This window comes from Gekko japonicus, unplaced genomic scaffold, assembly GCF_001447785.1.
Source record: "Gekko japonicus isolate JY-2015 unplaced genomic scaffold, Gekko_japonicus_V1.1 scaffold1967, whole genome shotgun sequence".
Lineage (NCBI taxonomy): Eukaryota > Metazoa > Chordata > Lepidosauria > Squamata > Gekkonidae > Gekko > Gekko japonicus.
The window spans coordinates 329,835-340,160 of record NW_015175421.1 but is presented as its reverse complement, the minus strand read 5'-3'; positions in this window follow the sequence as shown (position 1 = coordinate 340,160).

Genomic DNA, 10,326 nt, shown 5'->3' with positions numbered 1-10,326 from the left:
GGCTTTACCTGCCATGGCTGAATATTCTGAAACAGCATTCTGTCTTCATGCCCGGTTGCTTTGCCTTTGACCCTGAGAGAGCCCATGGCATGTAAGGCATGCGCCACAGCATAGACCGCATTGTAGACACCATAGCTGTGGCCTGACATGCTCATTTCAAAAAGCAGCCCCGGAAGGGTCTCCAGCTTCTCTTCACCACTGCAAGTTTCATCACTCCCCTCGTTTGCATGAGACGGTGGAAGCAGGCATCCGAAAGCTTGTTCCCAGAACTCCCTGACAAAACCATCTCGCTTAAGCAAGTTGGCATTTCTGTGCTGAACAAATTTATGAAAGTCAGGCATTTCATTCGTGTGAACTGCAAAGGAGAAGGCACCATGGAAGAGCTGGATGTCAGGCATTTTTTGGAAGGTGTATGATGACAAATCCCACTGGGCAGTTGTAATCCACACTTTGTCGATGGGGATCCCTGTAGTGAACTGATTCTCTACCAGCATCAACTGGAGTCCAAAGATTGACTGGATATTGCCATAGATGACCATCACGCTGGATTTGCTTCCAATCAGAACTGAAGATGCCTTTCGTAGCTGGTCTATAAATTCAAAAACTCCTGGAATGAAAGTCATTTTGGGTGTTCTTTCCAGGAAGGCAAAACAGATGCCATTCTCAGAAAACTTTGGCAGCAGAGACTGAACAAACATCTCCCCATAATCATCGTCCACAGCAAGAACCCCAACCCATGTCCACCTGAAATGCAGAAGCAATTGGACAATCCCAGTATACTGATGGGCTTCATTGGAAACCATCTGGTAGAAAGAAGGGGACTGGGTCTTACTGCTTGGCACAGCAGGGAAAGATCCATAGAGGAGCTAAAATGAAACATATGGATTTTTTCTTTTAGGAGTTTGAACTGAGTATTAACTTCTCCCTAAATTTAAATGTAATTTATTTCTCCCTAAAACCTACTCCAATAAGATCCAGATTCCTTTTACAAGTATTTATAAATGAGCCAGTGGTAGTGTTTTGCTGTCTGGTGTGGTGACAATAGCCACACACATCCCACACCTTAGCACTGCTGATACCACCCGCCACCCTTAGGGCTTATGGTTTAAGCAATTTACAAATATACTGAACCAACAAACAGTATGAAACACTATACATTTCCTCATCCATCCCAAACATTTTACAGCACCATGGTAGTTAATATATCAGGGACCTGACCTCTTCATACATTTATGGTGCATGTATGGTGCATGTATACTCAGAAGTAAGTTCCATTAAATTCTGTGCTTAGGATTGCATCTTTAGTGTGGGAAAGAAGAATTAAACGTTTACAATTAAAAGTGTGATTTCCCCCCCCCTAAGTTTACCTAGTTCACTTTCCATCTTAATTTATTATTTAATTATTTATTTATTATTTTCAATTTGTATCCCGCCTTGCCAGGGAACTGGCTCAAGGCAGCGAACAAGCATGAAAAGCAGTAAAACAGTAAATACAATAAAATACAATAAAATATAAATAGCAATTACCTAACATCATAGAATTCTAACAAGGACAATACAAATGATGGTGGCATTCAATATATAGAGGAAGGCAATATCCACCAGTGTTTCATGCAGGCTATAGTGTGTTCCAGTGGCGCATTCATCAGTGGTGGCTCCTAATCAAAAGACTGGTGGAAGAGCTCCGTTTTACAGGCCCTGCGGAACTGTAAAAAGTCTCGCAGGGCCCTGATGTTATCCGGGAGCTCTTTCCACCAGTGTGGAGCCACCACTGAAAAGGCCCTGGCTCTAGTAGCGGCCAACCTAGTGTCTCTCGGGCCGGGGAGAGTCAGGCGATTCTGAGTCCCTGACCTCAGTGCTCTCTAGGGCACATGTGGGGAAAGACGGTCCCTCAAGTAGGCAGGCCCCTGACCATATAGGGCTTTAAAGGTCAAAAACAGCACCTTGAAATGGATCCGGTAAGCTATTGGCAGCCAGTGCAATGCCTTCAGCACAGGCTGGATGTGGTCTCGTACAGAGAGACCCATCAACGCTGCCTTGGCAGTGGCTGCTACCTGGGCCTCCATTGTTACGGTGGCATCCAGGAGCACTCCCAAACTCCTAACCCCCAGCGCTGGCACCAATGGCACCCCATCGAAGGTTGGGAGTGGGACCCCTACCCCCGATCCACTCCAACTCAGGCACAGTACCTCCGTCTTTGTTGGATTGAAATTCAATCGGCTCAGTCTAAGCCAGCCCGCCACATCACAAAGCGCCCGCTCCAGGTAATCTGGGGTAGTGTCAGAGTGACCGTCCAACAACAGATATAGCTGGGTGTCATCTGCATATTGATGGCACCCTAGCCTATGCCTTCATGCAATCTGGGCGACAGGGTGCATATAGATGTTAAATAACATCGAGGACAGTACAGCCCCTTGAGGAACCCCACAAACCAGCAGGTACCTCTGGGACGTCTGCTCCAGCGCAACCCTTTGTCCCCAGCCTTGGAGAAAGGAGACGAGCCATTACAAGGCAAGCCCCTGGATCCCAGTGTCAGTGAGGCAGATCTAACAACAACAGGAGATCCTGCCTTTCCTTAGACCACTTTCCATGTTCCAGTGTATGCACTAGAACTCTGATCCAGGAGCAATGGAAAGGCACCCTCCACCCGAGGTTTTCAGTTTCCAATAATCAGATCCATTCTTACTTGACTATGAAGATCTGGGTGAATTCCATTTGGGTGGAATATAGAAGAAGACGAAGAAGAAGACGAAGAAGACGAAGAAGACAAAGAAGACTAAGAAGACGAAGACAAAGACGACGACGAAGAAGAAGAAGAAGAAGAAGAAGACGACGAAGAAGACGAAGACGAAGACGACGACGACGAAGACGACGACGACGAAGAGGACGAAGACGCCGACGAAGAAGAAGAAGAAGAAGAAGAAGAGGAGGAGGAGGAGGAGGAGGAGGAGACTGGATTTATACTCCACCCTTCACTCGGAGTCTCAGAACAGCTTACAAACTCCTTTCCCTTCCCCTCCCCACAACAGACACCCTGTGAGGTAGGTGGGGCTGAGAGAGCTCTGACAGAAACTGCTCTTTTTCAAGAACAGCTGTGCCAGAACTATGGCTTGCTCAAGGTCATCCAGCAGGTGCAAGTGGAGGAGTGGGAAATCAAACCCGGTTCTCCCAGATTAGAGTCTGTGCACTTAACCACTACACCAAACGGCCTGAAATTAAACTAGAACCCATCTTAATAAGACCCTAATGCTTCTACTCAGGTTGGCAAGAGTCTCTCCGAAGAGTCAACCTTGTTGCTTAAGAAATTTGTGATATGCCAAGGGCTGAACCCACTAGGTGCAAGACATGTGGGCTATCCCAGACTTGTGAGTCTTCCTTGACAGAGAAGTGAAAGGAACTATTGGTGAGCACGTACTGAAAATGCATCTGACCCACATCTTTGAGAAACACACCCAAATAAATTATCCCCTTTTTTTTAGCCTATGTTTGCTCCTTATCCATCAGAGCTTGTGCTTCTGCCTATTTTCTGCTCTCTGGACCACCTAACCACTCCTGTTAAAAATAATGGAAAAGAGAATAAGGGGTTACATGTGGAACTTCCATGTCCTGTGCACTACCTGTGGGATCATGTAGATGCTCAATATGGTTGCTATCTGGATGGATGTTTCTGAATGGAGGCCACCAACAACAGCCATCAACCTCTGGCCGTCACAGCTGTAGTTGGGGAGAGTTTCATGCTCAGCAGATAGCAATTTCAGGATGGCCTGATAAGTCATCCGTTCATCCAAGTTGCTGTCATAGATGTGGAGTCCCAGAGAGACATTTGGCAAGAGGATGGGATTGTCATTGATTTCATTCACTGCAAATGCCAAGGCCAGAACATGCTGGTAGTTCTTGGTCACCACGCTGCAATGGAAGTTATATATTATGTCACAAAAATATTCTGCCCTGATTGAAGCCATTTCCCCACAACGTCTAAAATATATTTCAATTGTAATTCATAGTAGCAATTTCAAATCTTAATGGGCCGGATCCATCTCAGTCTCCCTTCCTTACTCCAGCCCCTGTCCCACATGGCTTCTGTCCATGCAGGTGCCATGATCCCCCGGCAGAGCCTTTTTGGGTGGTCAAAACCCTGTTTCACCAGCAGATAAGCAGATTGGTTTCCCCCCTAATATATCCACATGCTCAATAATCAAAAATATTCCCAAGACATTTTCAGGATAATAAATCTAATGTTATTAAAATTACGATCATTTATCTCACACCAGATTTTCTTGAAAATTATCTGTCTTCCATAACACATGAACAAAGTTTGAATCTAATGGTACCTTTAAGACCAACAAAGTTTTATTCTGGCTATAATCTTTCATGTGCATGCACACTTCTTCAGATACCTGAAGCTTATACCCAGAATGAAACTTTGTTGGTCTTAAAGGTGCCATGGGCTCAAACTTTGTCTGCTGCTTCAGACCAAAATGAATTTTCCGCCTCAATCTTCCATAACACATGTCACTCAAAAGAACCCACACTCGTTCTCAAACACAAGAATTCTCATAGTGCCACTACTAAGGGGCTAAGAACCTTGCAGCTATAAGTGTATGAAATAATAGGTTGTCGCGGTTTTTCTTTCTGAGTCCTTCATCTGTCATTAGTTTTTATGGTCTAGCAATTTTCTGTCGATGTTACTATCAACAAGTGGTTGCAACCTTTTTGGTCCCCAAGCAGAACTGTGTTTTTAATAAACAGCTGATGTCCTCTCTATGTCTTGAAACCTAGCAGTTGGATCCAGCCAACTTTTTGCTCACTCTCACCCAGCTCTCCATCTTACTTTAGCCTCCATCCCACATGGCTTTTGTCTGGGCAAGTCCCACAACCCCCCAGCATAGCCTTCTTGGTGATCATCCTTCCCCCTTTCTCACTAGTAGAAACATGGCTGGATCTAAACCCATGGTTCCTCATCCCAGCAGAAATGTTCTCTAACAAAGTATATCATAAGTATAGATTTTGAGCACAAATGTGATTGATTAAACCCAATGGGAAACAAGGGACTCCTACGGAACATAGATAGCAGCTTTGGGGATCTCTTATTATCGGGGACCCACATGGCAGCAAATGTCTGTGCTGGACTGGCATGACTTGTAATTGACCAAGCCAACCGCAATCCACCAACTACGTATGGTGGCCCATCAGATGTGTAATAAAACATTCTGGTTTTTATAATGTTCCTAACATAGTACATGGCTTTGAGGCTGTCTTTCACTCAATGGGTCACAAAGTAGGCTGGTCTGTTTCAAGGAGGAAAACAAGAAAGAGTGAATACTACAGATGGACCTGAGCAGATAGACATCCATATCCTTATAAAGCAGGACTCTTGCTAAAGTAGTATAAGCCATCTGAGTGAAACAGAACTGCAGGTGGCTGTGATGATCTCAGCCTCATTATTAACCAAGCATGTCAGAAGCAAAGGTCCAAAGATGTCCACCATGGAGACTAAAGGTGACTAAAGCTACAATTCTATGGACATTTCTCCTGGGAGTAAGCTCCGATGAATAACATGGGACTTACTTCTGTGTATAACTGCTTAGGACCGCTCCACTAGATCATCAGTACCCATTTGAGCATGTATGGTTCAAATAAATGAAACTTCTTACACGGGATGGTTTAAAAACCAGTTGTTAGGAAATGTGGTGAAGTTTTCCCATTCCCAAAGCACAAGGTGCTGAGAAGTAATCCCACCTATGATGATATCACCAGGTTCATAATAGTCAGGTGGATGCTGGAGGGAAGTGTCTGCGGTAGACTTGACAGTCTGGGGCACACACATGGTCTGAGGCATCCAGATCAGCATCAGCAATATGCTTCTGAAGTCAAGCATTCTCCTTCAGACACTGTTCACTTGGCCACGAAATGTTTCTCTGAAGGTTAAAAAAAACAAGGCACTTGAGTATTACGTGGCTTTTTGGACAAACAGCTCTAATGCATCCAAGAAGGCACCAGAGGGATATTTATAGCTGACTCCACATACTTTGTGTATGATCAGGCAAGAAGTCACCCCATTCTCTCAAACCCTGTGGAGGTCTTGGCACAGGGGAAAGAGAATGGCAGTGATTTCGGTAAGTACAGGGCAGGTCACTCCCTGAGGTCTTTAGAGCTCTGTTGTTCCTGACGGAGCCGCAGAAACATTTTCTCAAGTCTCTCCACAACACTTTTGTTGATTCACTAGCCAAAGAAAAGAAACTTTACTTTGTTTTTGCTCTCTGCCTATTTTCCAGAACTATGTCAGCAAAACAATACTGTGGATCCTACCAACACCACGCCAAGCACTCCAGGAAGCAAAGTTTGGAGCTTTCCCCCAGCCAAAGGAGTCTTCCTCCATTGGAAAAGCAATTTAAGCTGGAGGAAATTGCCTTAAACTGAAATAATTTCTTTCAACCTAAGGTTGGATCCCTGTCAAAATGTCCACATACTTGCACTATGCAAGCCCTGCATGCACATTAAGGTTCTGGAGCTCAGCCCACTGTTTGTTATGTCTGAGGCCATAGCAAGATGTATGCAGTTAGTTACTAAGTAGCTGCCCTCTACAGGGGAACAACCATTGGCACTTGGCACTTACCGTAAAGGGTCCTTCTCCTCTGAGGTCAGGAGGACATCTCCATAGGTTATTCCCATAAATCCTTTAGGGAGGCAGGAAACATTTTTTTCCCCTTCCTCTTAGCGCCTTGGGAATAGCCCAGCCCTGATTGTTGAGATACGCCTTGGCCAAGATGTTGTCCGTTCGGACCAAGATGTTCTGCCTGTGGATTGTTTGGCTGAAATGATTCAGTGCATGCCGAATTGCCCTCAGGTCCAGCAGGCTGATAGGAAGACGTTGTTCTTCCGTGGACCACTGACCCTGTGTCGGAACGCCCTCCAGGATGGCCCGCCATCCCGTGAGGCTGGCATCTGTTAAAATCTCCTTGGAGACTTGGGTGTAATAGACCTTGCCCTGTCTCAGATTCTGTAGACTTGTCCACCATAGAAGACTGGACTTGACTTGTGCCGGGACGCAGAGATTGATCACCCTGATCTGGCAGTGATCTGAGAAACCGCTGTAGCTCCCTGGAGTGGAGAAGAGCCCATTGGGCTCTGTACAAGAAATCATCAGACCCAGGAGCTTGGTCAGGGACATCAAAGTGGTCAATGAGCCCCGTATCGCAGAGCCTGCCATGTCTTGAATCTTGGTGGCTTTGTCTATCGGCAGGAAGAGAGAGATGCACGTTGTATCTATTAAAGCTCCCAGATGTTCAATCTGGCGTGCCGATGTGAGACAACTTTTGGGGAAGTTGACCATGAACCCATGCTCTTGCAGGCACTGCAGTGTCTTTTTGGTGTTCTGGATGCCCGAATTCAGACCTTTGCCCCTCACCATCAGGTCATCCAAGTAGGGATGCACATGGACCCCCTGCGATCAGAGGTGGACAACCGGATTGATGAGGAGTTTGGAGAACAGCCTGGGTGCTTTTGAGAGCCCGAAAGGTAGAGCATGGTACTAAAAATGACATTTCCCTATGCAGAAACAAAGAAACTTCTTGTGGGACTGATGGATGGGGACGTGAAGATATACCTCAGTGAGGTCTATAGATGTTAGGAAGTCGTCTGGTGCCAGGGTCTCTGTAATGGATCTGACTGTCTCCATTCTGAAATGGCGGAGCCTGATGAACCTGTTGAGGAACTTTAAGTCCAGAATGGCCCGTCAGTCGCTGTTCCTTTTGGGAACCAAAAACAGAATGGAGTAGGCCCCGAGCCCTTGTTCTGCCGGAGGAACCGGCTCTATGGCTCAGATGTCGAGTAGGTACTGGAGCGCCCTGTTGACCAATGATCTTTTCGTGAGAGACTTGCTGACAGGAAAGACCAGGAATCTTTCTGGAGGAGGACAACAGAATTCTATCGTGTAACCGTGGGACACCACTTCCTGTGCCCAGACATCTGCGTTTGATTCTACCCAGGCCACAGAGAAAAGGAGAAGGCGGGCCCCCACCAGAATGGAGGCATAGTCACGCCTGTTTGGGTTTGGGATCTCGGTCCCCTCGGTCAGACTTGTTAAACAAGGACCTCTGGAACTTGTTGCTGTTGAACAGTCCCCTTCTATTGGAGGGTCAAAATGAACCCCAGCTGTTTTTCTTCTGGTCCTGTAGAAATCTGGATAACATATGTTGCAAACGAAAGGAGTGCATATTCCATCTCTCTGTCTGGCGAAAATTCCTAGGCATGGCCTTCTTTTTGTCTCGTGTCTCTACTAAAATTCTATCCAGGGCATCCCCAAAAAGCCAATCTCCTTGGAAGGGATATGCCGACACCATCAATATTGATTGAAAGTCAGCTTGCCATACCCATAGCCAAAGTAGGCACCTGGCTACTGCCGTGGAAGCCATGGCCCTGGACGCGAAGGTCAAGATATCCAGTGTGGCATCTGCAGAAAAGGAAGCGCCCTTCACGATGCAAGATGCCCCTTCGAGGAGACCCCTGTTGTTCTCAGGTAAGAGCTGGATTAGCTTGTGGATCCAGACAATCGATGCTCTGGACTCTATGGATGTAGTGGCTGCAGCTCTCACCATCAAAGTAACAGCTTCATAGATCTTCTTGAGTGTAGCATCCACCTTTTCAATAGGGTCACGTATGGAACCATGGCCAGCCTCAGACACCAGGCCTGTAGACTGAATGGCTGCCACGGGTCCATCAACCGGTGGTACCTGTAAAAGCTCATTTGCATAGGAGGGTAAGGCATACAACTTTTTAACAAAAGCTGGAAACTGTCTATTCGCAGTGGGTCTGTCCCATGCCATTCTCAGTTGTCTCTCAAAGTATTCAGGAAATGGAAAAACACCATTCTCCACTAGTTCCTCTGGAGGGAAAAATTCAGGGAGTCCCTTGGAATGAGATTTAAATCTGGGCGTAACAGGACTTTGCTCTTCAGGCACTGGAGCATCCTGAATCTGTAAGGCTTTCATTGCCTTGGTGAGGAAATAGTGATAGTCCTCTGCCTTAAAGAATCTACTGGATTGCTCAGGCATTTTCATTTCCTCCTCTTCTTCCTCTGAGAGGAATTTGCCTTCCTCCCTTTACTCAACCAGGGAGACCGAGGAATCATCCTCCTGGTCCCAGTGATCCCCCCTGTGCCTTTTATGTGAGCTTTCTGGGCTGCCTTGGTGGGCCAGGGTACTGGATATTGGAATGAGGGGGGCTGGGCACCATCTCAACCGATAAGTCCCATTTTGGTGTAGAAGAAAGACATCTCCTGCTGCATAGCCTGCCTGAACACCTACATTAGGTTTGAGGAGTTGGCTAAAGCCCTGGGAATATCAGAGAGCCCCCCCCCCCCCAATTTGGGGGGGGGGGGTGGGTCCGGCCTGGGGAAATGCGCATTGGGGGTCTTACTGAATCTTTCGGTCTGGATATTGCCCAGCAGAGAAACAGGGGGCTGAATTAGATGGACCACTGGCCTGATCCAGCACAGCTCTTCTTATGTTCTTATAGTGCCAGGAATGACTTCATTCACAGATATCACTGGAGAGCTGCTGCCAGTCTGAGGAGATCATACTGACTTTGATGGATCAAGGGCCTGATCCAGTGTAAGGCAGCTTCAGATGTGTTCATGTTTGAGACGCAGTGTGTTATTCTTGCTCCACAGAGTGCTGACCCATTGGTTCTTCGGAAATCGAGTGAATTAAAAAATAAAGTAGGAGGTCACACAGCAGTCATAAACAATGATTGAACAAGTTGTGTAAGTGTTGTTTTCATCTTTTGTGTTCTCTATAGCTAAGAAAAAACTTCAATACCCTTTAATAAAACAGTCTGCAAAGGATTTGAAAATACCCACTGAGCAGGGAACAGTGGGCGAGATCCAACCAACTTTTTTCCTGTTGAGAAAAGGTCCTCTGCAACCACTCAAAAAGGCTGGGTTGGGGCTCATGGGACTTGCATGAACAAACAACATGTGGGACAGGGGATGTGATAAGGAGAATCAGGTGAGGTTGAGCAAAAAAAACCTGGCTGGAGTCCACCCCGTGGGCTGGATCCAACCAGCTTTTCCTCTGGGGAAAAAGAAGTTGGGGATCCCTCTGAGCACCAAAAAAAACCAATGCAGGAGATCATGGGTTCTTCATGGACAAAAGCCGTGTGCGATGAATGCTGACAGGTTGATAGTTGGGTAAGACTGAGTGAAAATGGTGGTTGGATCCAACCCAGTTGTATTACCATGCTGCCATGAACAACATAGGGAGGCATAACGATTTTTCTGTGGGTGCATGGGCTAGGGTACCACCAAACTCTATCTTTGGAGCATTA